At 43.1% G+C, this 23,273-nt stretch overlaps 1 long non-coding RNA gene across 1 annotated transcript in view; it reads right to left on the reverse strand.

Annotated features, from left to right (window-relative positions):
* The window catches only part of LOC309636003, a 702,830-nt gene that overhangs the window by 447,593 nt on the left and 231,964 nt on the right, over positions 1-23,273 (reverse strand). The window lies entirely within an intron of this gene.

Genomic DNA, 23,273 nt, shown 5'->3' on the forward strand with positions numbered 1-23,273 from the left:
GCAGCATGATCAGAGGTAGACAAGGGTGCAGGGAAGGTGAAAGAGGCTCGAGAGAGATGACAATTATCTGCTGTGGCTAAGCCAGCAGCTTTCAAAACTTTTTGTCTCAGAGCCCAATTATACTTTTAAAAATTATTAAGAAACTCAAAGAACTTTTGTTTATGTGACTGTATGTATTGGGATTTACCATCTTAGAAATTTAAACCAAGAAAAATGTAAAATATTTATTAGCTCCTTTAAAATAATGATAATAAACTATTACATGTTAACATAAATACCACATTTAAAAATAAATAACTATATTTTCCAAAAGAAAAATAATTTTCCATTACCTTTGTTTTACACTCTTCACATCTCTTTAACGTCTGGCTTCATAGTGACAGCTGGACTCTCATATCTGCTTCTGCACTCAGTCTGTTAAATCTGGCTTCATGCAGATACATCAATATGTGTTTGTAGGGAGGAGTATTTTAATAGTCTTTTTAAGATTATGTGGCTATTCTTTCCTGTTACTCCCAAACTTGACAAGTTGTAGTTCCTTAAAAGTTATTTGAATCTGAAACCATGCTGTCTGTTACGTTAAAATCCATTAGTACCTAGCACCTAGATCTTGGTTTCTAATACCATTCTCTAATACAAGGAACTGGGGATCCTAGGAGAAATGACTGATTCTAGTAGGACTGGGGCAGGATATATACAAGATGATCCTTAACACATACACACACACACACACACACAATGATGGGGGTACATCAAAGGCACACGGGAGTCAACTGAAAGAGCTGCCAGTGGCCAAAGCTAGAAAAACTTAAGCAGCAAAGTTAATAAAGAAGTATTGGATTATAACCCAAAGTATAAAATAAGTATGAATCCATATTGATATATATACATGAATGATTGAATAAACAAATAAATGGAGGAGAAAAGATAAATCTCCCGTGTGAACAATTTCAAATAATTTATATGCGTACTCTGCCTGTTAGGAGGGGGAACTTAACTCCCCACTCCTTAAGTGTGGGCTGCAGTTAACGATTTCCTTCCAATAAGTACAGTATGAAAATAGAGAAAAGAGTAACTTAATGGTAGAGAAAACTTACAAACACTACCTCAACCAGGTGACTAAAGCGAACTTAAGAGTCACACATCAGGTTGACGGTATATACCTTTGATATGATGTGATGAAAATACCACTTCTGTGGTCTTTATCCCCAAACCCATAACCCCAGTCGAATCATGAGAAAAATGTCGGACAAATTCAACTGAGGAACATTCTGCAAAATACCGTATATACCTTTGATATGATGTGATGAAAATACCACTTCTGTGGTCTTTATCCCCAAACCCATAACCCCAGTCGAATCATGAGAAAAATGTCAGACAAATGCAATTGAGGAACATTCTGCAAAATATCTGACCAATGTTCTTCAAAACTATCAACGTCATCGCAATCAAGGAGAGTCTGAGAAACCGTCAGAGCAACAGGAACCGTAGTGACTAAATGTAATGTGATATCCTGCATGGGGTCCTGGAATGGAAAAAGTTAATTAGGTGAAAACTCTAGAAATCTGAATAAAGAATGGACTTTAGTTGATAATCATGTGTCCATACTGGTTCATTAATCATAACAAATGTACTATGCTAATACAAGATGTTAATAATAGGGGAAATTGGGCACAGGTTATGTGGGAACTCGCTGAGCAATCTTCATAATTTTTCTTTAAATCTAAAACTGTTATAAAAAAAATGAAGTTTTTTTTAGACATGGAGAACAGACTTGTGGTTGCCAAGGGAGAGAGGGGGTGGGGGAGAGATGGATTGGGAGTTTGGGATTAGCAGATGCAAACGATTATATATAGAATGGATAAACAACAAGGTCCTACTGTATAGCACAGGGAACTATATTCAGTATCCTGTAATAAACCATAATGGAAAAGAATATGAAAAAAGAATATGTATATATATATATATATATATATATATATATAAAACTGAATCAATTTGTTCTATAGCATAAACTAACAAACACAACATTGTAAATCAACTATACTTCAGGGAAACAAACTTTAAAAAATAAAGTTTATTTTTAAAAATTCATGGGTCAATCTTGCACTTTGAATAGAATTTTTAAATCCATGGTTCATTTTGTAACATCGTTCACTGGTCTTTCGGAAACTATTGATTCCAAAAGAAGTTCCAATCAAACTATTGATTCCTCATATTGATTCTCTGAGCTAGACAACTCTTCCCAGCGTTGACACATTTCATTACACCATATTCAAAAACATCACATTTGTTAATATCACCACCGATCTCATCAGAACAGTCTTTGAGGACTGGGGAGCTGTCAAGCTCACAAGCACATGGGAGTTTTCAAGGGTCTCATTTTCTTTTGAACGCTCGAATTTTATCATTGGCAACAAAAACTGTCAGTTTGTTCCCCTTGAATTGACAAATTCACCTTGCTCATTTTTGAGAAAATGTCTAACAAATACCTAAATTGGCATAACCATTGTTTGTCAGTCACTTTTTCAAGTAAAAATGGTATCCTGCAGGAAGAGCAGCTTGTTCAGCTCACACCTTGAACAACCACATGAGAGCTTTGTGCGGATGCAACGTCATCCATCAGTAAGCAGCTGAAGCACTTTGTGTGTACTTCCCATAGCATCACACCACGTCTTTAAAAAGACCTGTATTCAAGGGTTGAGATTTAATAAAATTAACCATTTTTACTGGCTCATCTATTACATTCTTTTTTGTTGTTGTTAAATATCTGTTAGATGAAATCATCAACTTTTAAAAAATTAATTAATTTATTTATGGCTGCATTGGGTCTTCGTTGCTGCATGTATGCTTTTAGTAGCGCCGAGCGGGGGCTACTCATTCTTGTGGTGCGCTGGCTTCTCATTGCGGTGGCTTCTCTTGTTGCAGAGCACGGGCTCTAGGTACTCGGGCTCAGTAGTTGTGGCTTGCAGGCTCTAGAGCACAGGCTCAGTAGTTGTGGCGCAAGGGCATAGTTGCTCCACGACATGTGAATTTTCCCAGACCAGGGCTTGAAAGCGTGTCCCCTGCATTAGCAGGCGGATTCTTAACCCCTGTGCCACCAGGGAAGTCCCTCATCTATAACGTTCTTAAATGAAAGTGGCTTTTAAAACAATGGGAGTGTGAGGAAGTGAAGAATGCGATGACTACTAGTTCAATGTGGGGCTACTGCCTTGATTCGGGTTAAGGCTTCTGCGGTGTTACCAACCATTTCTTTACGAGCACTAAGCAGACCAGTGACATGAGGGGCTTGTTTTATACCAGGTACCTCTGACAGCAGTGGGGAGGATGGATTGGAGGGAAAGCGACACGAGACACAGCTGTCCCAACAACTGCTCTGGGCTCGCCCCCTGCCCCGGTTGGACCTGCCAACCCCCGGGTGGTGCCTGCCTGTGGATGCTTCTGTCAAAGGCACATGGGTCAATACAAGGCAGGTTGTGGGTTCTTGCCCCATGAGCCTCTAGCCAAAAGACCTGGTCCATCTTTCTCCAGGAGGTGTGCTCTAGGGCCTTGGTGTGTCCTGTAGTGCAGTAGAAGGAGGCTCTGCCAGGCTTCTCTCGACCAGGGGGTCCCCAACCCCCCTGTTAGGAACCAGGCCGCACAGCAGGAGGTGAGTGTCCGGAGAGCGAGCGAAGCTTCATCTGCCGCTCCCCATCGCTCCCCATCGTTCTCATTACAGCCTGAACAATCCCCCCCGCACCCCACCATCCGTGGAAAAATTGTCTTCCCCAAAACCAGTCCCTGATGCCAAAAAGGTTGGGGACTGCTGCTCTAGACCCTTCCCAGACTCTACTTTTAAGCCTCACTCCTGCATCCATAATAACAATGGTGTTTATCCCATTGTCCATGCAAGCAGGGAAGGCTGCCCTTTCCCTATGTGTGCCCTGAAGCCAGAGTGATCTTTCTGAAGGCAAACTGGACACCATTGCTGTGGCTTTCAGGATCCACAGCCTTGTCTTCTCCCCCTTCCCTGTGCCCTCCAAGTTCTTGTCCCCAGAATTCCAATCCCCCAGCCTGCTGCACCTTCTCCTGTCTCCAGGGTTTTGCCTAGGTTATTTGTCATACAGCATTCTACCACCACCGCACACCTGACTAACTTACTCATCCTTCAGGTTTCAAATTAGATATCATGTCCTCCAGGAGGTCCACTGCCCCTCCTTCCATGTCCAGGCCTCTGCCCTTTTTCAGGCTCTTGGAGCCTCCACTGGGCTGTGTCATGGGCTACAGGAGGTGGGATCTGGTCTGTCCTCCACTTTTGTATGTCCGACCCCTAGCTGGTGCCAGGACTTACAGAGGTTAATATCTGCCAAAATGAAAGGGTTTGGCCTGTCTCTCTTCCAGCTCTGCCTTGGCCTTGGCTTCGTAAGAGCTCAGGGCCTGACACACGGTGGTCTCAGATCAGAAAACCAACCACAGAAACAGATTTCTGTTCTCAGTGGGCATAAGAGCAGTAGGGAGTGAGCAGTAGAGAGTCAGACACCCTGAGCTCATAAGACTGGCTCTGGACTGGACTCTCGCGTGACCTTGTGAGACTCCTTATGCCTCAGCAGAATGGTCATAATGCCAGTTTCTGTACCTAAGGTGACAGCAAGAATTAAAGAACACAGCATGTAAAATGCCGGGCACATAACGATCATCCAAGAAAATGTGGTTCTTATCTTTTTGTTATTATCCGTCACTGCTATCTCTTTTTGACCCTTCAGTGCGGTCAGGGCTGACTCCACCCTCTAAGTGTCTCTACATCCCACCCTCCTGGGGACTTTCGGCTATAGCAGTTTTTGCTGTGCCACCCATGGCAGCCTGAGTCCCATTGATCCTAGAAGTCTCTCAGCCCTGTCCCAGCTCCCCGCCCTTTGGGTCTGAAGCACACGTGCTGACCTGGGACTGGTGCCTCCTGGTAGCGGGGAGGGGTGGTGGGACCGGTGTTCCAGCAGTGTCTCTGCCAGCCGCTGGTCTCAGGCAGACTGCCTTGGGGCATGTGGGCTTCTCCTGCTGGTGTGGCCCTGGGAGGGCTGCCCCAATTCTTCTGACATGTATGGATGGAAAGGCCGTCTTCCTGTCCCTGTGTCCCTAGCGGCCCAGCTGCCTGCTACTGTGGCTAAGCCCAGGTTGGATAACATTCCTAAACCTCCAACATTTTAGACGGGTTTCGGGGTGGGGGGTGAGGAGAGTTAGCGAGTGGTACAGGGGAAAACCTTTCTCCTAAGATGAACAATGGGTTTAGATTGCAGCCCACCCCCAGCCCCCAAGGCCCTCTCAGTTTCTTGACCTGGGCCCATGCATGACCTGACTCTGCCCCCAAGGGAAACAGGTATCTCTGCCCCATCACAGTCTTCATTCACGTTCATTCAGCGACACAGGACCTGCCTGCTCCCATGAGGCCGGTGAAGCTTATTGTCAACACCCTTTCTGCATCCTTATCTTTGCAGGAGAAAGATTTTGTCTGCCATTCAAGAGGTACAGACAGTAGCCAGAAGGAGGGGAGGGGGTTTATAGCCCTAGAGGTCTCCGGAGGCAAATGATCCAGAAACATGTTTACAGGGAGGTCTAAGACCTTGGGGCTAAAGCATTCGGGGACCAGCTAACATTTGCATAAAGCTTTAGTAGGTGACCAGCCACTTTCCAAGCAGAGCTGCCCTTGATCCTCACCACCACCGTGTGATGGGGCCTGTTCCCTTTAAACTGGGAAAATGGATTCCCGCTGCTTAATTGACTTGCCTAAGGTTCTAAAGTTTAGGGCCTGGACTTAGTCTCAGGATTTCATCTCCACAGACTACAGACTTGAGATTTAAGGCCCTAAACATGCAAACACCTGGGACATAATCTGTGCTCTCAGTCTCTCCTCCCTTCCTCCCTTCCTTTCTCTCTCCCTTCCATCAAATATTTAATGAGTATATGCTAAGTGCCAGGCATTATAGGTGCTGAGAATCTAATGAGGAGAAAAAAAACACCATCCCTTTCATTGAGTTTACTGTGTAGAAGTTCTCAGTGGTGGCAGGGAACCCCTTGAGAATTCCATTTGGGAAAGTAAAAGTATTTCCCAACATAATTATGCATGCCATTTGCATTTTACAAGTTACATGTATCTTATTCAGAGTGTTAATTTTTAAAAAATTGGCTAATAGTGAAAAAGTTTTTTGTTGTGATTTTCATTTGCATTTCTCTGATTACTAATGTGCTTAAGCATAATGTTCACATAATGTGTGTCAGCTGTTTCTGTTTCATCTGTGAAGTGCCTAGGTGAGTGATCCTTTTTAAAAATTGTTTTATATTGATATGTAGAGTACTGTTAGTAATCTGGATATAATCCTTTGATTATATACATTGCAAATATATTCTCCCAGTTTTGTGGTTTTCTTTTCACTCTCAATCCTACAGATGAACAAAAATTTTTAATTATTTTGCAGCTTTATTGAGGTATAACTGAAGACAAAAAAATCACACATATTTAATGTATGCAGTTTAATGAGGTTGGACATTTGTATACACCACCAGACATCATTACCAGAATCAAGGTAATAAACATCTATCACCTCTAAAAGTTTCCTTGTGCCCCTTTGTGTGTGTGTGTGTGTGTGTGTGTGTGTGTGTGTGTATCTTGTAAGAACATTCAACATGGGATTTACCCTCTTAAATTTTTTTGGTGCACAACCCTGCATTGTCAGCTAGAGATACTATGTTATAATGCAGATCTCTCGAACTTCTTCATCTTGTGTAACTTTAGCCTTACATCCACTGCACAACTCCTTATTCTCCCCAGATCCTCTCCTGGTAACCACCTTTCTATTTTCTACTTCTATACTTTTGACTATTTTAGATAACTCATATAAGTGGAATCATGCAGTATTTGTCCTTCTGTTACTGGCTAATTTCACTGAGCATAATGTCCTCCAGTTTCATCCACATTGTTGCAAATGGTAGAATTTCCTTAATTTTTAAGGCTGAATAATATTTGGGTTCTTTACATCTCTCGGCAATTGTGAATAATGCTGCAATGAACTTGGGAGTACAAATATTTCTTAAGATCTCAATTTCAATTCTTTTGGATACACACCCAGAAGTGGGATTGCTGAGTCATATGGGTAGTTCTATTTTTAAGTTTTTGAGGCGCCTTGAAATTGTTTTCTATAGTGGCTCTACCATTCTACATTCCCACCAAGAGTGCGGGAGAAATTGAGTCAGAACTCAAGGCGGATCTCCTCAAGGTTTCCCTTGAGTTCTCAGTTAACACCATTTCCTTTTATTCCTAAAGGTGTTCATTTTCACCCTCCCAGAGACACCGTCCCATGTCAAAATTCTTGCTTTGTCTCACTTTTCAGAATATCTCCATCTTTATAACATACAATCACATTTTAGTTTTCCAGACTTCTCAGTGGTGAACAAGGCTCTCACCATTGCTTTTGTTCATAAAGAGCACAAAATGGAAAATGTTGACATGCTTTTAAAAATTTGAGCTATTATTGACATATAACATTATATGAGTTTCGGGGGTGCAACATAATGATTCAGTATTTCTATATTTTGCAGAATGATCACCACAGTAAGTCTAGTTAACATCTATCATCATACATAGCTACAAAAAAATTTTTTCTTGTGATAAAGACTTTTAAGATCTAATCTCTTAGCAACTTTCAAATACGCAATACAGTATTATTAACTATAGTCACCATGCTGTACATTACATCCCCATACCTTAATCATTTTATAACTGGAAGCCTGTACCTTTGGACCCTCCTTCACCCATTTCTCCCACCCCCTCTCCTCACTTCTGACAACCACCAATATGTTCTCTATCTATGAACTTGGTTTACTGTTGTGTTTGTTGTTTCATTCTACATATAAGTGAGATCATATGATATTTGTCTTTTTGCATCTGACTTATTTCATTCAGCACAATGTCCTCCAGGTCCATCCATGTTGTCACAAATGTCATGCAAGTTTTTATGAGATGTGACAAAGGGAGAATTCATTCCAAGTGAGAGGATGGTATTTCAACTGGGTCTTAAATGATGGGTTTCGATAAACAAAGGTTAGGTAAGTACATTTTAGGCAGAAGGAACAAACTACTTGGGCAAAGGCAGGGAGAGGTTCAGAACATTAAAGGTGAGAGGGAGCTTGCAGGCTGAGTATGGTTTTGCACTGTGATGCAGTGAGGGGAGAGTGGCGTCTGCAGTCAGACTTGTATCGATGTTGGAGGGTGTGGTGAACTTAGGGCTTGGCTCTTCACACGGAAATGGAAATAGCAATACTTCACTTATAGTATTGTTGTGGGTATTCAGGGAAGTTCATATAGCAAGCAAGGCACTTAAAAAGCACAAACATTGTCTACAGTGTAACCCCTACTCTTAAGAGGAAACCAAGATTCAGAGAGGTTGTGACTCGTTAAAGCCTCCTGATGGGTTAGAGGCAAGACTTCTTTTTGCTATATTTTTGCTGTTAACCCACACTACTTCCTTCTTCAGAAAACCTGTGCTCTCTTTTGTTAACTTGCACGGTGACTGTCTACACATACAACTGCTCAAACATGTTGACCAATGGATGGGTAATTGGTTGGATGTTTGGTCCGGCCACCTGTATTACAGGCAGCACTTTAGGATTTTTCTTAACTGTGTCTCCTCTTTACACCTGTTGTAAATTCTCTTTGCCTGAGAGAAACTGGGCTGGATTCTTGTATGCAGTGTTAGTGTTAAATGGAATAATGACTTCCATTAGAAAAACCCTACAATATCCAGAAAGGTGTGCTTGGAAGCATGACATGAGCTCCATGTTTGGGAGGTACATGAGAGCAGGGTATCCCATTTTGGCAGGCAGGCAGGAAAACAGCAATAGGGACAGGGAACCAGATCCCCAGTTCCTGTATTAGTTTCCTGTTGCTTCTGTAAACATTGATCACAAACTTAGCGGCTTAAAACTACACAAGTTTATTCTCTAGCAGTTCTGGCAGTCAGAAGTCTGAAATGAGTCTTCCAGGGCTAAAATCAAGGTGTCAGCAGGGATGGTTCCTTCCAGGAGGCTCCAGGAGAGAATCTGTCTCTTGCCTCATTCCGCCTTCTAGAGGCTGCCATCATTCCTTGTCAATCCTTTGTTCATCACATCACTCCAGTCCGTCACTTCCCTTGTCACATCTCTTACTTAGGTAGTCAAGTTTCCCTTTGATCCCTCTTGTAAGGACCTTATGATTATGTTTAGGATCCACCTGGTTATACAGGATAATCTTCCCATCTCAAGATCCTGACCTTAAACAAAGGCTCTTTTGCTGTATACGGTAACATTTACGGGTTCCAGGTACTGAAGGATGTGGATATATTTGGGGCCATTTTTCAGCCTACCATGCCCTCCAAAGTGCCTCCTATCCGGGTACATCACCTCTCCCGGGCACAGGAGGGTAACATAAAATCTTCCTCTTGCAGGTGTACAGCCCTTGACAGTGTCCACATGCATCATCTCATTCCATCCCCACGGCAACCTCGTGTCACTTCATACATGAGGAGAAGTGATGCTCAGGGAAGTTACGTGGTTTGCTCATTGTCACATCATGAAGTCAGGAATCTTGCAGCCCTTTCTTCTACATTTTACTGAGTAATTAGGTTTACAGCTGGGGCCCCCTCCCCTCACTAGATCCGTGACATAACAGGCCCGTGTTCAAATGTCGGGTGTTCTCAGAACTAAGAAAAATCACAGGTTCTTGGATCTCAGCTCTTTGAGAAGATCAAGAAAAAGGGATTGTGAGATTCCTCCGTTCTCCTACTCTTACAAATAGGAGAGAGATTTATTTTTTCTAACATTCTTAAGATCTAGTCTTTGACCTTTCCATACGTACATGGTCCTACGTAGAGGTAGTTCAGTTGTGGAAGTAGAACACGATCTGCCTAGGAACTCAATTTTCTAGACAGAAAAAAAAAAAATTTCCAAAAGTAAGAACACTCAAATTAATGTGACTTAGGCATAAGTTAGTGGACCCTTTTCTCAGTTCTATGCAGCTCTTGCCATCAAGCAACCATTTTAGAACAGTTTAGACAAGAAGCTGAGATAAATTACAAATAGTAATTGGTTTCTATCTGCATCCTAATCAAGTCAAATAATTGATTAAAATGCCAAAAGTTTGGTTAGAAACATTCATAAATGGACTTAGTGCATTTTAAAATCAAATTGATTGGTATCAGTATAACCCCTGACAACTGGTTGATTGTTTCAATCCATGAGAAACAAAACAAAGTCAAACTGATTCACCCTAACTCAGTGGGAAGCCCATCTGAGTACCAAACAGTGCCCTGTTTTGATGTTATTCCTCACTTTCATCCATTAACTTGGTGTCATGTTGGCCCAAGTGCAGTAAGGCTCTGAGCTATCCATTGATGTTTTACCACATTCCCAACTCACCAAATATTTGCACAATCTTTCACTTTTCTATCTGAACACAGCAGAGCATCAAAATGTGGGACAGTGTGTTGATTGGGTTAGGAGTACAAGCTTTGGAGTCAGCCCCCACTGGGTCTAAATCCCCAGCTCTATTCTATATTGTTAAAGGGCTGTATGACCTTCAGGAAGTTACTTTATGTCTCTGGATATCAGCTTTCTTAACTATAAAAAGGGCAATAATAATAGTACTGTACCCACATCAGAGTTGAGAGCATTTAAAGTGATAATCCATTAAAGCACTTTAAATTGTGCAGAGAGCATTAAAAAATACCCTCCAAAACGTTACTTATTCAACTTTAAATATGTATACTTCTGAAGCAGTGTGGAAAAAGAGTTTACCCATGAAATTCAATAGAAAATAAGCAAGTAATTCTTAGACTTACTTAGACTAGTGATGTCAGAGATTTCCAGGCATTGTGATTGGTGATGTAACTATTTTCCTCCTTCCAATGGTATTTGCACCTCAGCTCTGAGCAAATGGTTACCAATATACCCCAAACAAGATATTTTTTATACCCACTAAAACAGTAGGTACATCCTAACCAACAAACTTTGAAATTTTCTCTCTTCCAAATTATAGTGAGTAGGTTGCATGTTATCCAAACTTTATCAAATAGGTCTGGGTTAGGGGAATCTGGAAATCTGCAGATCAGAACAAACCTACTACTTGTGGCTTTTCACTAAGAAAGTTTTCTATCCATCAATCTATTCCTGGTAGGTAGGTCAGTCATTAAGATCTCTGTTGTTCTTATTTATGTCTACAAGATACTAAGTCATTCGGTTAGTACACGTCTCCTCTTGGTTTCCTCAGACAGCAGAGCTGAGTAAAAGGTTTAACAGAGGAGAAGAAAGGAAGCAGGAAGCAGGAGTGAAGCACAAGCAGAGCAAAGCATGGGCGGAGTCAGCTGGTCACCAATACAGGTGACCCAAAGCACAGCATCAACAAAGAAGGAGCTGGGAGGTGAGTGGTGAAGTCTGAGGTGAGGGCTGTCCAGTCAGACCTCCATGAAGCCGGTTGCAGCAGTTAGGGAAGAGGGTCTGAAGAGAGGCTAAAGGGGGTGTCCAACAGAGGGCATTAAACACACATACCAGTAAATGTTTTTATTGTACCCAGGACGCAATGCACCTGGGTTAAAAGGACGGAATGTTTTCTTTTCAACCAGTTCTTTTGCCACTGCATAGTAGGGCTTTGAGAAAATGTACGCAACTAAATGTTGATACATTTGTATTTTTTTTCCACTAGTGGACTTAGTACTGAAACTAAATCAGACTCCTTAAGGCCGTTCTTGCCTCTATTGTCCAGTGAATGTGTCTGTTCTATTAAGTGGCTACACCCAGTGCAGTGCCAGCTGATTTGAGTTGGTTTCACGCTGGGTTCATATTAGCACTCTTCTTTCTTGATGGGGCCCTGGTCTCCACCTTCCCATTCCAGTATACTGTGCCCTGGGCCTCTGGGTCGTGCTTGATGGACAGTTGTGAGTGCCCCACCCCCAGCCCATCTGGTAGGTTGCTGGGATCCATCCAGACCCCTCCCTTGCAGAGCACACTTTGCTCTCAGGATGCCATCCCGTGCCAGCCTCTCATGGTGGAGAATGATGTGCCCAGCATGGCCCTCTGCTCCAGGTGAGCACACACGACATTCCTTGCCACCTCTGTGCCGCGCACCAAATGTGCTGCCCCTCCCCAAATGTGCTGCCCCTCCGTTTGAAATGCTCTTCCCACAGTCTCTGCCGTATTTCTTGAACCACTTACAGACTCTAACTTTTCATGATGCTCTCCTACTCGGACCTCATCATGCAATGATTCTTCCTTTTCTCTGAATACCAGCCATACTTGATAGATGTTCGGTCTCTATTTATACTGTGTCTGAGGAACCATCAATTCAGTCGTAAAGCTGGTTAACCTGCTGTCCCTTTAAAAAAACAAACAAACACAGAAAACCCTGATTTGTAGTGCTTGCTGATTTCCATGAGGTAAATACTTCCATTATGGCCCTTCCAGCTGCCAATAGTATAACAACCAGGTAGCAGAAGTCCTGAATATCTTACCATGGGCTCTCGACAGAATTCTCTCTTTGTCTTTGACTTTTGAGAATTTGATTTTAAAGTTTCTTGGTAAAGTTCTCTTTGTATTTAATCTATTTGAGGTTCTTTGGGTTTCACAGATCTGGATGTTTTTTTCCCTTCTCAGATGAGGAAAGTTTTCTGTCATTATTTCCTTAACTAAACTTTCTGCCCACTGCTCCTCTGGGGCTTCCAGAATGCATACACTGTTGTGCTGGATCATATGCCATAATTTCCACAGGATTTCTGTATTCTTTTTCATTCTTTTCTTTTCGTTTTTCTGGTTGAGTAATTTCAAATGATCTGTTTTGAGCTCATTGCTTCTTTACTCTGATAATTGAGTCTGCTATTGAGGTTCTCCATGAAATTTTTCAGTTCCACCATTGTGTTCTTCACCGCCAGAATTTCTGTTTGGTTCCTTTTTATGGTTTATATCTCTTTGTTAAACTTCTCATTGTGTTTATATATTGTTTTCCTGATTTCGTTTAGTTCTCTGCATCACTGATCTTCAAAATAATTATTTTGAATTGTCAGGCAATTTGTAGATCTCCACGTTTTTAGGGATGATTACTGGTGCTTTATTTTATTCCCTTGGTGCTAACCTATTTCCTTGATTTTTCATGACTCTTATAGACTTGTGTTGATGTCTGTGCTTTTGAAGAAGTAGGCATCTCTTCCAGTCTTTACACACTGTCTTTGGCAGGGAAACCCCTTTACCAGTCAGCCTGTCCAGATATTCATCTTGTGGTATCCATGACGTGCTTGCTGCTTGAAGTTCTCAAATGGGCCAGTCTGGTGCCTGGGTCTGCAGGAGCAGGCCTGGAGCCTGGGTCCACGGGGGGCAACTAGGCGCCAAGGAGTACCGGGGGGAGCCTGGAGACTGGGTCTGTAGGGGTGGGCCTGGAGACTGGGCCCACAGAGACAGGTCTGGACCCTGGGTCTGTGGAGGTAGGCCTGAAGCCTATGTCTATGGGGGCTGCCCTGGAGCCTGGGTTCATGAGGGCTGGCCTGTTCCTGGGCAGGCCTGGAGCCTGGGTCAGTGGGGCCCAGCCCAGCCTTGAGGTCTGCTGGGGCATGCCTGGACCCTGGTTCCCCGAGAGCCTGAGAGTACAGGGGAAGGTCTGGCACTAGGGAAGGCCTAGACCTTGGGGCCGCAGGGGCTGGCTTGGAGGCATGGTCTGTGAGTGCTGGACTGATACTTGGACGGGAAAGGAGCCTGGAGCCATGGGAACTTGCCTGGAGCTTGGATCCATGGGAACCAGCCTGGCGCTGGGGCTAGCCTAGAGCCTAGAACTGCAGAGGCTGTCCTGATGCAGGGGTGGGTCTGAAGACTGGGTCTGTGGGTGCCTGGGGTGATGGGGACCTCATGCTGGGGTCCACAGTGAAGTTCGGTGCTCACTGCACTCTCTTTCTCCCATGGGGTGCGTGTCTCTCTCTGTAGTGCACTGGCCAGGCTTGGAGGAGGGGGGATGAATGTAACGTGATACTGTCCCTTCTAACCTCTTGAATTGTCTTTTCTTATTTCTGTGCTCCACCCATGTGCTGTAATCTCTCATCTGGAATCCTTAGCTCTTGTGAAGGTAGTTTTGTGCATGGTTAGTTGTTCAAATTGTTGTTTTTGTGAGAAGCTGAATGTGGAAACTCCTATATCTCCATCTTGTTGACATTACTCCTTCTTTTTTAAATTTATTTTTTCATTTTTATTTTTATAAAAATTTAATTGGAGTATAGTTGATTTACAATGTTGTGTTAGTTTAAGGGGTACCAACTTATGGTTACTGGGGGTAAAGGCGGGGGAGGGATAAATTGGAAGATTGGGATTGAGACATACACACTACTATATATAAAATACATCACTCCTGGGGCTTCCCTGGTGGCGCCGTGGTTGAGAATCTGCCTGCCAATGCAGGGGACACGGGTTCGAGCCCTGGTCTGGGAAGATCCCACATGCCACGGGCCGACTAGGCCCGTGAGCCACAACTGCTGAGCCTGCGCGTCTGGAGCCTGTGCTCCGCAACAAGAGAGGCCGTGATAGTGAGAGGCCCGCGCACCGCGATGAATAGTGGCCCCCGCTCGCCGCAACTAGAGAAAGCCCTCGCACAGAAACGGAGACCCAACACAGCCAGAAATAAAATGAATAAATTAAAAAAAAATACATCACTGCTTCTTCTGATTAGGGATTTTGACTCCACCTGCAAATCCCTTTTGTCATATTATATAACTTAATCACAGAAGTGACATCTCATCAGATTCACAGGTTCCACCCACATTCAACAGGAGGGCATCCTACAAGGTCAAGAGTCATTGGGGTTCTCTTAGAATTCTGCTTCCCACAGTGGGGCAAAAAACAATATCTTCTTCAAAAGGTTGTGAATTATATATGAAAAGCATTCAGAATGGTTCTTGGCACATAGTAAGTGCTCAGCAAACGTTAGTCAAAAGAGCATTACTAAATGTGAGATTTTTTCAAAGAAGGTTTCTTGGATTATTTACCTTGACTCCAGAGCCAAGTATCACTGGGAACTCAATAGATGTTTATTAAGTGAATGCATAAATCTACCTCATACAAGTGTATAAAATAACATTTCACCAGTATAAGCAACTTGGAGGTCATCTGGCCCACCATCTGCATTTTAAATGTAACAAAATTGAGCCGAGATTGGTGAGGTGACGGTACAAAACCACTGACTAGGGGCAGAATGTCCTGTAGGTAACAAACCTCATGATTCTCTGTCTAATATCTTTCCCTGTATTCAACTGCACTGCAGACATTGACCTGGAATTACTCTCTCAGTTATGTTATCCAGTAAGACTCTCAACTGCCTTAGGGTCAGGGCAATGGTTTCTACTTTGGTGTCTCCTAATAGCACCCAGTGTAGTGCTAGGCAAACAAAGGGTAGGTGGACTGAGTTACTCTCTAGGTAACATCATGGGGGTTATCTGACTATATAATCAGTTATGGTGCCAAAGACCAACTCTATCTTTCCCTACCTACCAGCGAGATTCTCAGTATGATCTTTCATAGCAAAACAGAAGACTTTAAGAGCAGATAAGCCTTTAGACATTTTCCAGTAGAGGGATGCCCAGGTTATATTTTTGTGCAACATCAGGTCCAGAGATATTAATAAGAATTATTCTTAAAGAATATTGGTCACTCACACCTCCCTTCTACCAACTCTCTTCCCTGGTTTATTTTATTTCATAACACTTTTCATCATCTAATAGCCTATATACTTTTCAATTTTTTATGTTGCTTTTAGTGTCTCCCCCATTAAAATGTAAGTTTCTTGTGGGAAGGCATTTCAGTGTATTTTTTTTTCCTGCTTAATCCCTAGCTCCTGGAACACTGCGTTATACAAAGTAGATACACGATAAATAATTTTTGAATGGAGAATGAAATGGGCTTGGGAAAAGTTGGGTTGAGAAAAGTTAGACCTGATTCTTTCCTTCAGAATTTCTCACAGCCTTTATTACAAGAATATGTGTCAAGGTTCTCTGAGATGGGATGTGGTGTATGGCAGCACTTCCCATGAATGATCACTAACATATCAAGGCACATCACTGTGCAGAACACAGTGTATGAAGCATGCAAATTTTCTATCTTATTTTTCCAGTGAGGGACCTGAGACCTGGGAGGATGAGTGACTTACCCGGGGTTCCAGTCTCATTCTTTGGGCTGGAACCTCAAATCTGCTGACATTCAGACCATTGCTCTTTCAACTTCACTCTTCCTGAGACATCATTAAATTAATTTCTCTGCCAGAAAATAGCTATGTTTTAAATGATTACCTTGGTCCAAAAATCTTTTATCAGGTGGAAGCATGAAACTTGATAGAACAGTTCCCAACTATAAGGAAGAATATAAGATACTTAAATGGACATATAGATCAAATCTCAGTATTAAGAAAAAAATGCCATTAGTCATCTAAATTCCTTCTCCATAATGAAATTTAATTATGATTATACTCACCTGAAATTGAATTTTCAAGAATTTAAAAAGAACATATCAAGCATTTAACCTTCATGATGAATTTGAAAATAAGAGAAAATGTAATGAGCATAGGTAGTAAAAGAGGGAGATCTCTTTCTCTCTCCCTCTCTCTCTTTCTCTGTTTCTGTTTCTGTCTCTCTGTCTCTGTGCTCTGTGTCTGTCTGTCTATCTCTGTCTCTGTATCTCTCTCTCTCTCTCTCTCTCTCTCACACACACACACACACACACACACACACACACACACACACACACTTATTTTACTTCTTTTGCCTGAAGATTCTGGAACTATTTTGTTCAGTGGTGAGAACTCTTTGAAAGAAGGATTGATGGTGATTGGAGGGTCAGACAGCATGGTGCAGTAGAGACAGACCTGAACCTCCTAGCAGGGAATTGGGTTTCCTTCTGTCTCTGTCACTAACCAGCTGTGAGCCTCCTGGCAAGTCATTTCTTGGGTCTTAATGGCCGGCGGAAAAAGGTTATCTTACTACTATGAATAGTCAGTAAGAGCTGATGAATGCTTTTTCCTTTGTTGCAATAGTCAATGTAGGTACTAAGCTTAACCTGTAAGACTAAGTTTAACCTGTAAGACAATAGCTCTCATGAGAATCACCTGGAGTGCTTGGCAAACATTGGCTTCCAGACCACATTTCCAGAGATCTCTATTTAAGAACTCTGGGATAGGGCCCAAGAATCTGCAGTTTTAGCAAACACTTCTAGAGATTCTGATGCAGCTAGACTGAATACCATGCTTTTGGAAGCATTGTTCTAAAGTTGTGGAATTTCCATTGCAATTGATCAGAAAAAGCACCTGTGTTTACAATACTAGGCTGCCATGTTACAGACTTATTGCAACCTAATTAAGAACACTATTATAGGAGGAAGAGTAAAACTAGGGAAAATGAAAAGATAATAGTAAAAGTGGCTGACAAGAGAGATTAATGATCTCCAGTCCCCATAGCTGAGCAATGCCCACGGTTTCACTGAGGGTTCTTGTTAGGCCCAGATAAAGATAGAGGGGAAAGGAGAAATGGTTTGCTGTGACCCAACCATATCAGCCAGGCTACATTGAGTCTTGACAGCTCTCTGCTAGGTTGGTATAACTTATTATTCCCACTTTCCAAAGGAAAAAATAAGACTAACAACTTGTCCAAAGTCACATAGGTACTAAACAATAGAAGCTAGATAAACAAAGCTTTTGTGCTCTTCTTCATATGTCACACTGCCACTATGTTAAAGAATGCCCGTGAACATACGTATGGTTGTTTCTCCGGGCTTGGGGTAGATTGATTAGAGAGAAAAAAAAGAGAAGAAATTGAATGAAAGAAGAGAAATAATGGAGGGAGAGAAGTAGAAAATGCAGAGAAAGAAAACAGTATCCATGGTGAAGAGTATCATAGGATTACTAATATTTCTAGTTGGGGCAGGGACAAAGGCACTTGGAAAAAGCGAAAAGGAGGGGACAGTGACTTTGGGGTTGAAATCCTCTTTAGAGCACTCCCAACTCCCCTGACTCAGGTAGCAGACCCTGAGGTCAGGAGTGGATTATACCAAGTAATATAAAGTGTAAATGATGGATACGGTTCAAAACACAGGCTGCCAGGGATATTTGTATTTTAACAGGGAAGGAAATACTAAGCCAAAGGAATGCATGTCTAACTGTGGAATTTCAGACCATAAAGGACAATTAGGAGTGAGTAAAGTGGCCTCCCCATTGCATCTAAAAGAAAAAATCCCATGACAGAGGCTTCCTGCTCTGCTTCTGCCTACACAGAGGAGAACAGGGCTTTATTGAAGCACAGATTAGACATTTCTCCGAAGAAAAGTTGATTTGTTGGCAACACCCTGAGCTTTAGAGATGAATTTTGGGGTTGAAAGAAGGCTGACCTCAGGCCATTATCTTCTGATTAATGACCCATTTCTTTCCTCCACTTCTATTCCTGTGCTCCCACAGCAGGCAGAGCCCTTCTTCCTGTTCAGAGTAGCCCCAGGCTGGCCACTGAGTGAGCACCTCACACAGCCACCTGCAACTCTTTTATGTGGCTGGTTACCCAGCAATCAGGGAGGCCTATGTTTTCAGGGCACCTGTCCCTGACCTGTAGAAGGTTCCTTCATTTAGCCCAACAACTTCTGCAAACCTTTTGAGGTCTGGGATCAATGACTCTGGCAAATGGTATCCATGCTCCTTGAAGAGGTGCTTTTAGGGAGTGAGGCTTTCACCCTCTGTCATTTGATAGGAGAAAGTTTACTTTGCTCTTAAGCCAGCCGATTGCCCAAAGATGCAACCCGGAGGATGCTGCCTTATGCTGCGTCTTCCAGATGCCACTAAGGGATTGGAGGGTCAGCTTTTTTTCTTATTTTCACTTGTATATTCATTGACAAATAGTTATTGAACACCTAGTGTTTGCTAGTCATGGCACTAAGTACTGTGAGTCCTCAAGGAGCCCACAGGCTAGTGGGGGAAGACAGATAAACGAGCAGGAAATTATAATCAGTGCGCTAAGTGCAGAGATAGAGGAAGAGCAGGATGCTCTGGGACACGTTTCCAGGATGCTCAGGAAACATGTAGGACACAGACCCGGGCTTCAGAGACAATGTCCTGGAGGAGGCATCAGCTAAGCTGCGTCCTGCAGGACCATCAAAAGGTAGTGAGCTTCCCTGGTGGAGCAGTGGTTAAGAATCCACCTGCCAACGCAGGGGACACAGGTTCAAGCCCTGGTCCAGGAAGATCCCACATGCTGCGGAGCAACTAAGCCCGTGTGCCACAACTACTGAGTCTGCGCTCTAGAGCCCACGAGCCACAACTACTGAAGCCCACGCGCCTAGAGCCCGTGCTCCACAACAAGAGAAGCCACTGCAGTGAGAAGCCTCCGCACCGCAACGGAGATTTGCCCCTGCTCACCACAACTAGAGAAAGCCCGCGCACAGCAAAGAAGACCCAACACAGACAAAAATAAATAAATTAATTAATTAAATGAAAAAAAAAAAAGGTAGTGAGGCAAACAGGGGGAATGTGGGGATAAGAGTTTTCCAGACAGAGGGATTAGCATGAGAAAAGGCCCAAAGGCCAGAGAAGTGTTGCATGGTGGAGAAATTCCCTAGTGGTTCAGCAGCAGGAATGGAGTAGGGGTGTGTTGGAGAGAAAAGTTTTAGAGGTGAAGTAAGGTGGGAGAGATAAGCAGGGCCAGCCCATAAAGGGTCTCATAAGCTTTGTTTAAAAATTGACTGCTAGGGGCTTCCCTGGTGGTGCAGTGGTTGAGAATCTGCCTGCCAATGCAGGGGACACGGGTTCGAGCCCTGGTCTGGGAGGATCCCACATGCCGCGGAGCAGCTGGGCCCGTGAGCCACAACTGCTGAGCCTGCGCGTCTGGAGCCTGTGCTCCGCAACAAGAGAGGCCGCGATAGTGAGAGGCCCGCGCACCGCGATGAATAGTGGCCCCCGCTTGCCACAACTAGAGAAAGCCCTCGCACAGAAAAGAAGACCCAACACAGCCATAAATAATAAATAAATAAATAAATAAATAAAGTGTAAAAAAAAAAAAAAATTGACTGCTATTCTGAGGGCAGTCCAAGGTCCGTTCAGAGACTCACTTGCTTCTTTGTCCCCTATGTCATAACCAATGAGTGTGAAGGGCACATTCACTGCCACTTCCATCACCAGATCTGCCATGGGCATGGCAACTGTTTGCTGGTTTTCAAGAACCTTCCCAGCCATCACCTCACACCATTCTCCCAAGAGCCCCAGGAACGTTCTCTATTTTACCCTCACTTTACAGATTTTCAAACTGCAACTCAGCAAGGCTAATAGATATGACTCAAATCACATAGGTAGTGAGTGGTAAAGACAGGACATAAATGCAGGAAAATGGTAAGTGACAATATAATAGGTTAATCAAGAAAGGTAATATAAAGGGGGCAGAGTTCCTGTGAAGCTAATGAATCTTCAATCTTAATACAGCTCACTTCCATGGGCGCCTTCAAAGAGCCTTGGAGAAGTTCTAGGAATGTGTTCAAGTGGTCATGGGCTTTTGTAAAATTTGCACAGTGAAATGGAATTAAATGGAATCAGTTAAGACCTTCTCTTCTCTCTGCCTTTCTTTCCATCCCATCTCCCTCAGTGCTGGGTGGTGCTACAAGAGCAATTTTGAGGTTTGGTTAAGCAGCAGTGGATTTGGGATTACAGTTGTTTTGGGATTAGTTCTTTCTGCGGTCACTTCTGTGTACAGTTACGCTAGCCAAGCTGGTACAGAAATGGCTCCCACGAATATGCCTACTACCCACGTTCCAGTTCATTGATGAAATGAAGATGCAGGGCCAGAGATCGCATCACACCTGGCACCAGAAGTATGTAGATCGCGGGAGTGAAAGAAGACTTGAAATATATGGACCCAGAAACTAGTCTTTGGAAAATTCTTCCAAACATCAAATTGGAAGTGGGGGATTTGGCTCTCGTCAATGACTAATCAAAATGGAATTTTCCTCAGGTCAGGAACATACTTAAGGATGCAATACATGCAATTATAAATACACCCACACCCGCTATACATACATAGGTAGAACGTGTGGGTGTGTGGGTATGTGGGTGTGTAATGAGAATTACATGATATAGAATCTATCAGAATTCCTGATTCCTGTGTTTGTAGGAACAAACTGTAGTGGTAGTACAATACTGAGTAAATCTCTGTGTGTTTATATGTTTTCTGCATCCCACCTATCAATAGTAACAAACCTTAATTAACCATGTTAAAAGAAAGATGAAATTATCTTTTTATTCTGTTTGGTAGAAAGCATTACAAAAATATGTATGCGTACAAAATAGTATGTAGCTAAAAATGTAGGGAACGTATAAAAATGTATCAGGCAGTTCATTCACAAAAATGTGTTTTGTTCTGGACTTTGCAATGTTTGTTGTACCTGCCAGCTTTTAAAATTCTATAATTCGTTATTTCTTTTTTCATTCTATATAAATATTTACTTTCCTATCAAATTTGAATTATTATTTTGTATTCTTTCTTTTAAAAAGCCCCTCCGTCCCGTCCACCTGTCCTAAACTGTATAACCTGATCTGCTCTGGCTACATGTATTGTGTAAACACTGGGCTATTATGGTCTGGGGGAGTTGAAGCTTTGGCTGAGGTGTTGTTTGAGCTGGGCTTTGATGAAGGATGAAATTTTCTGTTAAATGTCCTAACCAGTTATGTACCAGTGAGTTTTAGCCATAAGACCATTTTGTAGACTCATAAGAGGATCCTACAGAAAGAAGGGGATTCTAAACAGCCAGCATGGTCCAATAGAGCCATAAGGAGATAGTGAGTCTTTTATCCATGTGCCATGTGAATGTCTCGGCTTTCCTCACACATAGAATTGAAGCCAACTGCTGGTAATCTTTGTCAGTAGGATCTTCAGTGCTGCTTTAAGTGGGAAAGGTGGTCTAAGGCTCAATAATCCAAGGTTATACAGTTCCAAATCTGCCCTCTTTCCTGTAAAAGACACTATTTCTCTCTATGATGACCAAATCTTTTCTGGTCTAACCCTGCTGTATCAAGCTTTCAGTCCTATGGTTTGTCCACACAAGGTTTGCTCTGTATCATGAGTTATGGTGTCCTCAGTGTCCTGATGGGCCCACAAAGACTGAAGACAAATAAAGCCACATCATCTTTTCCATCCAATGTCAACTCCAGGGTTGATCCGCATCCTACAGAAGCCTATACAGGGTTTTGGCGCTGGAAGTCAGGAAAGAAAATGCTCTAATGACTGCAATGTTAATAAGGAACCAGCCTAAATATGATTTGTCCCTCACAAAGGCCACTCTGTCCTCGGTCGGCCGCATGGGAATCCTGTTTCAGCTCCGGGTCCGGCCACCCTGGCTCGGCCGCTGTCTTAGCGTGTGGAGCAGGCCAGGCCCGCCTGATAACATCACTCTGGCATAGTGGAGCTTTGTGTACTTTCAGGGCTCTGGTTACCTGGGGCAGGCAGGATGCAGGCTCGGTGCCGGAGGCCAGGAGGGAGGCAATGACTAAGTAAAAACAAGCATGAAAGGGGAGTGTTTTGGAAACCCCAAAGGAAGCTTTCTTCCCCTCTGTATCCTCAAGGTGCTTCCCAAGGAGGCTGTTCCATCATTGCCATCAAACTCAGCCAAGAAAAGGAATTTCGGCAAGATGTTTCAACCATCAGCGGCTTTGGGTTGGTGCATGCGTTCCTACCCACAGCTGGATGTGTGCCAGCTTGCTAACTCAGACGCTTCTCCTTAGTCCCTGGAACCTTCTCCCTGTGACAAATCACAGGCGAACTGGCTTCCAAACTAGGGTTGGGTTGCCTGCGACTTCTTCATCTGAAGCCAACAGCTGTGTTTTTGCCTTCGAGCACCAGTCAGATGGTTCTTCAAGCTTTCACTTCAGATAAATGCAGCCTGAGAACGCTTTTCATAAATCATTTTGCTCAGCCCAGGGCCTATTCCAAGGAGACTGAGTTGGATCAACAGCTCGTTTGGGGAGAGCCGGAGTCCTTCCTGGGAATGAGGTCCATTCTCTGAGCTTTGGGCTAGAAGCTGCAGTGACATAAAACTGTGGGAATATCGAGTGCAGGCTATGGGGACTTAGAAAACAAACTTATGGTTACAAAAGGGGAAGGGGGGTGCAGATAAATTGGGAGTCTGGGACTGACATTACTATACACACTACTATATTTAAAATAGATAACCAGCAAGGACCTACTGTATAGCACAGGGAACTCTGCTCAATATTCTGTAATAACCTAAATGGGAAA

Source organism: Balaenoptera borealis (assembly GCF_965194805.1).
Source record: "Balaenoptera borealis genome assembly, chromosome: 1".
Lineage (NCBI taxonomy): Eukaryota > Metazoa > Chordata > Mammalia > Artiodactyla > Balaenopteridae > Balaenoptera > Balaenoptera borealis.